This window comes from Heterodontus francisci, chromosome 16 (genome assembly GCF_036365525.1).
Source record: "Heterodontus francisci isolate sHetFra1 chromosome 16, sHetFra1.hap1, whole genome shotgun sequence".
Lineage (NCBI taxonomy): Eukaryota > Metazoa > Chordata > Chondrichthyes > Heterodontiformes > Heterodontidae > Heterodontus > Heterodontus francisci.
In genome coordinates, this window is record NC_090386.1 from 6,376,400 (window position 1) to 6,384,908 (window position 8,509).

An 8,509-nucleotide genomic window follows, 5' to 3' on the forward strand; every position below is an offset into this window, starting at 1 on the left:
GATACACTTCAACAGGCACTGAATCTGACTGTGGTAAACTTCTGCAGGTACTGAATCTGAATGGGGTAAAGTTCCACAGGCACTGACTCTCACTGGGGTACACTTCCACAGGCACTGACTCTGAATGGGGTAAACTTCCACAGGCACTGACTCTCACTGGGGTACACTTCCACAGGCACTGTCACTGAATGGGTTAAACATCCACAGGCACTGACTCTCACTGGGGTACACTTCCACAGGCACTGAATCTGAATGGGGTAAACTTCCACAGGCACTGACTATGAATGGGGTAAACATCTACAGGTACTGACTCTGAATGGGGAAATCTTCCAGAGGCAATGACTCTAACTGGGGTACACTCCCACAGGCACTGACTCACACAGGGGGACACTTCCACAGCCACTGACTCTGAATCTGGTACAGTTCCACAGGCATTGACCCTCACTTGGGTGCACTTCCACAGGCACTGACTCTCACTGGGGTACACTTCCAGAGGCACTGACTCTGAATGGGGTAAACTTCCACAGGCACTGACTCTCCCTGTGGTACACTTCCAGAGGCACTGACTCTCACTGGGGTACATTTTCACAGGCACTGACTCTCACTGGGGTGCATTTCCACAGGCACTGACTCTCTCTTGGGTACACTTCTACAGGCACTGACTCTCACTGGCGTACATTTCCACAGGCACTGACTCTCACTGGGGTACATTTCCACATGCACTGACTCTGAGTGGGGTACACATCCATCGGCAGTGTCTCCTAATGGTGAGCGGCTTCCCAGCCACTGAATCACACTGGGGTACACTTCTACAGGCACTGACTCTCACAGGGGTACACTTCCACATGCACTGAATCTGAATGGCGTAAACTTCCACAGGCACTGACTCTCACTGGGGTACACTTCCACAGGCACTGAATCTGAATGGGGTAAAGTTCCACAGGCACTGACTCTGAATTGGTTACAGTTCCACAGGCAATGACTCTCAGTGGGGTACACTTCGACAGGCACTGAATCTGACTGGGTAAAGTTCCACAGGCACTGACTCTCACTGGGGAACACTTCCATAGGCACTGACTCTGAATGGGATAAACTTCCACAGGCACTGAATCTGAATGTGGTAAAATTCTACAGGTACTGAATCTGAATGGGGTAAACTTCCACAGGCAATGACTCTCACTTGGGTACACTTCGACAGGCACTGACTCTCACTGGGGTAAACTTTCAAAGGCACTGACTCTCACTGGGGTACACTTCCACAGGCACTGACTATGAATGGGGTAAACTTCCACAGGCACTGACTCTGAATGGGATAAACTTCCACAGGCACTGACTCTGAATGGGCTAAACTTCGACAGGCACTGAATCTGAATGTGGTAAACGTCCACAGGTACTGAATCTGAATGGGGTAAACTTCCACAGGCATGACTCTCACTGGGGTACACTTCCACAGGCACTGACTCCGAATGGGGTAAATTTCCAAAGGCTCTGACTCTCACTGGGGTACACTTCCACAGGCACTGACTATGAATGGGGTAAACTTCCACAGGCACTGACTCTGAATGGGGTAAACTTCGACAGGCACTGAATCTGGATGTGGTAAACTTCTACAGGTACTGAATCTGAATGGGGTAAACTTCCACAGGAACTGACTCTCACTGGGGTACACTTCCACAGGCACTGACTCTGAATGGTGTAAACTTCCACAGGTACTGAATCTGAATGGGGTAAACTTCCACAGGCACTGAGTCTGAAAGGGGTAAACTTCCACAGGCATGACTCTCACTGGGGTACACTTCCACAGGCACTGACTCCGAATGGGGTAAATTTCCAAAGGCTCTGACTCTCACTGGGGTACACTTCCACAGGCACTGACTATGAATGGGGTAAACTTCCACAGGCACTGACTCTGAATGGGGTAAACTTCGACAGGCACTGAATCTGGATGTGGTAAACTTCTACAGGTACTGAATCTGAATGGGGTAAACTTCCACAGGAACTGACTCTCACTGGGGTACACTTCCACAGGCACTGACTCTGAATGGTGTAAACTTCCACAGGCACTGACTCTGAATGGTGTAAACTTCCACAGGTACTGAATCTGAATGGGGTAAACTTCCACAGGCACTGACTCTGAATGAGGGAAACTTCCACAGGCACAGACTCTCACTGGGGTACATTCCACATGCACTGAATCTGAATGGGGAAAACTTCCACAGGCATTGACTCTCACTGGGGTACACTTCCACATGCACTCAATCTGAATCGGGTAAATTCCACAGCCACTGACTCTCACTGGGGTTCACTTCCACAGGCACTGATTCTGAATGGGGTGAACCTCCCCAGGAACTGACTCTGAATGGGGTAAACATCCACAGGCACTGACTCTGAATTGGTTACAGTTCCACAGGCAATGACTCTCATTGGGGTACACTTCCACAGGCACTGACACTGAATGGGGTAAACTTCCACAGGCACTGAGTCTCACTGGAGTGCTCTTCCACAGGCACTGACTCTGAATGGGGTAAGCTTCCACAGGCACTGACTCTCACAGGGGCACACTTCCACAGGTACTGACTCTGAATGGGGTAAACTTCCACAGGCAATGACTCTCAATGGGGTACACTTCGACAGGCACTGACACTGACTGTGGTAAACTTCCACAGGCACTGACTCTCACTGGGGTACACTTCCACAGGCACTGACTCTCACTGGGTTACACTTCCACAGGCACTGACTCTGAATGGGGTAAACTTCCACAGGCACAGTCTCTCACTGGAGTACACTTCCACAGGCATTGACTCTCACTGGGGGACACTTCCACAGGCACTGACTCTCACTGGGGTAAACTTCCACAGGCACTGACTCTGAATGTTGTAAACTTCTACAGGCACTGACTCTGAATGGGGTAAACTTCCACAGGCACTGACTCTGAATGGGTTAAACTTGCACAGGGACTGAATCTCACTGGGGTACACCTCTATAGGCACTGACTCTCTCTGGGTTAAAATTCCACCCACACTGACTCGCACTGGGGTGCAGTCCCACAGCCTCTAATAATCACTTGGGTACCGTTCCCTCGGCAATGACTCGAACTAGGGCAAATTTCTACTGGCACTGACTCTCTCTGAGGTACAGTTCCACAGGCACTGACTCTCACTTGGGCACACTTCTACAGGCACTGACTCTCACTTGGGTACACTTCGACAGGCACTAACTTTCACTTGGGTACATTTCCACAGGCACTGACTCTCACTTGGGTACACTTCTACAGGCACTGACTCTCACTGGGGTACATTTCCACAGGCACTGATTCTCACTGGGGTACATTTCCACAGGCACTGACTCTCACTGGGGTACACTTATTCAGGCACTGAATCTGAATGGTGTAAACATTTTCTACAGGTACAGAATCTGAATGGGGTAAACTCCCACAGGCACTGACTCTGAATGGGGTAAACCTCCACAGGCACTGCATCTGAATGGGGTAATCTTCCACAGGCAATGACTCTCACTGGGGTACACTTCCACAGGCACTGACTCTGAATGGGATAAACTTGCACAGGCACTGACTCTCACTGGGGTACACTTCCACAGGTACTGACTCTGCATGGGGTAAACTTCCACACGCACTGACTCTGATTGGGGTACACTTCCACATGCACTGAATCTGAATGGGGTAAACATCCACAGGCAATGACTCTCAGTGGGGTACACTTCGATAGGCACTGACACTTCCTGGGGTAAACTTCCAAAGGCACTGACTCTGAATGGGGTAAACTTCCACAGGCACTGACTCTCACCGGGGTGCACTTCCACAGGCACAGACTCTGAATGGGGAAATCTTCCACAGGCACTGACTCTCACTGTGGTACACTTCTACAGGCACAGAATCTGAATGTGATAAACTTCTGCAGGTACTGAATCTGAATGGGGTAATCTTCCACAGGCACTGACTCTCACTGTGGTCCACTTCTACAGGCACTGAATCTGAATGTGATAAACTTCTACAGGTACTGAATCTGAATGGGGAACACTTCCACAGGCACTGACTCTGAATGGGGTAAACTTCCACAGGCACTGACTCTCACTGAGGTACACTTCCACAGGTACTGACTCTGAATGGGGTAAACTTCCACACGCACTGACTCAGATTGGGGTACACTTCCACATGCACTGAATCTGAATGGGGTAAACTTCCGCAGGCACTGACTCTCACTTGGGTACACTTCGACAGGCACTGACTCTCACTGGGGGAATCTTCCAAAGGCACTGACTCTGAACGGGGTAAACTTCCACAGGCACTGACACTCATTTCGGTACACTTCGACAGGCACTGACTCTCACTGGGGTAAACTTCCAAAGGCACTGACTCTCACTGGGGTACACTTCCACCGGCACAGACTCTGAAAGGGATAAACTTCCACAGGCACTGACTCTGAATGGGGTAAACTTCGACAGGTACTGGATCTGAATGGGGTAAACTTCCACAGGCACTGACTCTCACTGGGGTACACTTCCACAGGCACTGACTCTCACTTGGGTACACTTCTGCAGGCACTCATTCTCACTGGGGTACATTTCCACGGGCACTGACTCTCACTGGCGTACACTTATTCAGGCACTGAATCTGAATGGTGTAAACTTCTACAGGTACTGAATCTGAATGGGGTAAACTTCCACAGGCACTGACTCTGAATGGGGTAAACCTCCACAGGCACTGCATCTGAATGGGGTAAACTTCCACAGGCAATGACTGTCACTGGGGTACACTTCCACAGGCACTGACTCTGAATGGGTTAAACTTGCACAGGCACTGACTCTCACTGGGGTACACTTTCCCAGGGACTGACTCTGAATGGGGTAAACTTCCACACGCACTGACTCTGATTCGGGTACACTTCCACATGCAATGAATCTGAATGTGGTAAATATCCACAGGCAATGACTCTCAGTGGGGTACACTTCGACAGGCACTGACACTTCCTGGGGTAAACTTCCAAAGGCACTGAATCTGAATGGGGTAAACTTCCACTGGCACTGACTCTCACTTGGGTACACTTCCACAGGCACAGACTCTGAATGGGGTAATCTTCCACAGGCACTGACTCTCACTGGGGTACATTTCCACAGGCACTGACTCTCACTGGGGGACACTTATTCAGGCAATGAATCTGAATGGTGTAAACTTCTACAGGTACTGAATCTGAATGGGGTAAACTTCCACAGGCACTGACTCTGAATCGGGTAAACCTCCACAGGCACTGCATCTGAATGAGGTAAAGTTCCACAGGCAATGACTCTCACTGGGGTACACTTCCACAGGCACTGACTCTGAATGGGTTAAACTTCCACAGGTACTGACACTGAATGGGGTAAACTTCCACACGCACTGACTCTGATTGGGGTTCAATTCCACATGCACTGAATCTGAATGGGGTACACTTCTACAGCACTGAATCTGAAAGTGGTAAACTTCTGCAGGTACTGAATCTGAATGGGGTAAACTTCCACAGGCACTGACTCTCACTGGGGTACACTTCTACAGCACTGAATCTGAATGTGGTAAACTTCTACAGGTACTGAATCTGAATGGGGTAAACTACCACAGGCACTGACTCTCACTGGGGTACACTTCCACAGGCACTGACTCTCACTGAGGTCCACTTCCACAGGTACTGACTCTGAATGGGGTAAACTTCCACACGCACTGACTCTGATTGGGGAACACTTCCACATGCACTGAATCTGAATGGGGTAAACATCCACAGGCAATGACTCTCAGTGGGGTACACTTCGATAGGCACTGACACTTCCTGGGGTAAACTTCCAAAGGCACTGACTCTGAATGGGGTAAACTTCCACAGGCACTGACTCTCACTGGGGTACACTTCCACAGGCACAGACTCTGAATGGGGTAATCGTCCACAGGCACTGACTCTCACTCGGGTACACTTCGACAGGCACTGTATCTGAATGTGGCATACTTCTACAGGTACTGAATCTGAATGGGGTAAACTTCCACAGGCAGTGACTCTCACTGGGGTACAATTCCACAGGCACTGACTCTCACTGAGGTACACTTCCACAGGTACTGACCCTGAATGGGGTAAACTTCCACACGCACTGACTCTGATTGGGGTACACTTCCACATGCACTGAATCTGAATGGGGTAAACATCCACAGGCACTGACTCTCACTGGGGTAAACTTCCAAAGGCACTGACTCTCACTGGGGTACACTTCCACCGGCACAGACTCTGAAAGGGATAAACTTCCACAGGCACTGACTCTGAATGGGGTAAACTTCGACAGGTACTGGATCTGAATGGGGTAAACTTCCACAGGCACTGACTCTCACTGGGGTACACTTCCACAGGCACTGACTCTCACTTGGGTACACTTCTGCAGGCACTCATTCTCACTGGGGTACATTTCCACGGGCACTGACTCTCACTGGCGTACACTTATTCAGGCACTGAATCTGAATGGTGTAAACTTCTACAGGTACTGAATCTGAATGGGGTAAACTTCCACAGGCACTGACTCTGAATGGGGTAAACCTCCACAGGCACTGCATCTGAATGGGGTAAACTTCCACAGGCAATGACTCTCACTGGGGTACACTTCCACAGGCACTGACTCTGAATGGGTTAAACTTGCACAGGCACTGACTCTCACTGGGGTACACTTTCCCAGGGACTGACTCTGAATGGGGTAAACTTCCACACGCACTGACTCTGATTCGGGTACACTTCCACATGCAATGAATCTGAATGTGGTAAATATCCACAGGCAATGACTCTCAGTGGGGTACACTTCGACAGGCACTGACACTTACTGGGGTAAACTTCCAAAGGCACTGAATCTGAATGGGGTAAACTTCCACTGGCACTGACTCTCACTTGGGTACACTTCCACAGGCACAGACTCTGAATGGGGTAATCTTCCACAGGCACTGACTCTCACTGGGGTACATTTCCACAGGCACTGACTCTCACTGGGGGACACTTATTCAGGCAATGAATCTGAATGGTGTAAACTTCTACAGGTACTGAATCTGAATGGGGTAAACTTCCACAGGCACTGACTCTGAATCGGGTAAACCTCCACAGGCACTGCATCTGAATGAGGTAAAGTTCCACAGGCAATGACTCTCACTGGGGTACACTTCCACAGGCACTGACTCTGAATGGGTTAAACTTCCACAGGTACTGACACTGAATGGGGTAAACTTCCACACGCACGGACTCTGATTGGGGTTCAATTCCACATGCACTGAATCTGAATGGGGTACACTTCTACAGCACTGAATCTGAAAGTGGTAAACTTCTACAGGTACTGAATCTGAATGGGGTAAACTTCCACAGGCACTGACTCTCACTGGGGTACACTTCTACAGCACTGAATCTGAATGTGGTAAACTTCTACAGGTACTGAATCTGAATGGGGTAAACTACCACAGGCACTGACTCTCACTGGGGTACACTTCCACAGGCACTGACTCTCACTGAGGTCCACTTCCACAGGTACTGACTCTGAATGGGGTAAACTTCCACACGCACTGACTCTGATTGGGGAACACTTCCACATGCACTGAATCTGAATGGGGTAAACATCCACAGGCACTGACTCTCACTTGGGTACACTTCGACAGGCACTGACTCTCACTGGGGTAAACTTCCAAAGGCACTGACTCTGAATGGGGCAAACTTCCACAGGCACTAACTCTCACTTGGGTACACTTCCACAGGCATAGACTCTGAATGGGGTAATCTTCCACAGGCACTGACTCTCACTGTGGTACACATCTGCAGGCACTGAATCAGAATGTGATAAACTTCTACAGGTACTGAATCTGAATGGGGTAAACTTCCACAGGCACTGACTCTCACTGGGGTACACTTCCACAGGCAGTGACTCTGAATGGGTTAAACTTCCACAGGCACTGACTCTGACTGAGGTACACTTCCACAGGTACTGACTCTGAATGGGGTAAACTTCAACACGCACTGACTCTGATTGGGGTACAATTCCACATGCACTGAATCTGAATGGGGTAAACATCCACAGGCACTGACTCTCACTTGGGTACACTTCGACAGGCACTGACTCTCACTGGGGTAATCTTCCAAAGGCACTGACTCTGAACGGGGTAAACTTCCACAGGCACTGACTCTCACTTGGGTACACTTCGACAGGCACTGACTCTCACTGGGGTAAACTTCCAAAGGCACTGACTCTCACTAGGGTACACTTCCACAGGCACTGACTCTGAATGGGATAAACTTCTACAGGCACTGACTCTGAATGGGGTAAACTTCGACAGGTACTGGATCTGAATGGGGTAAACTTCCACAGGCACTGACGCTCACTGGGGTACACTTCCACAGACACTGACTCTCACTGGGGTACTTTTCCACTGGCACTGATTCTCACTGGGGTACATTTCCACAGGCACTGACTCTCACTGGGGTACACTTATTCAGGCACTGAATCTGAATGGTGT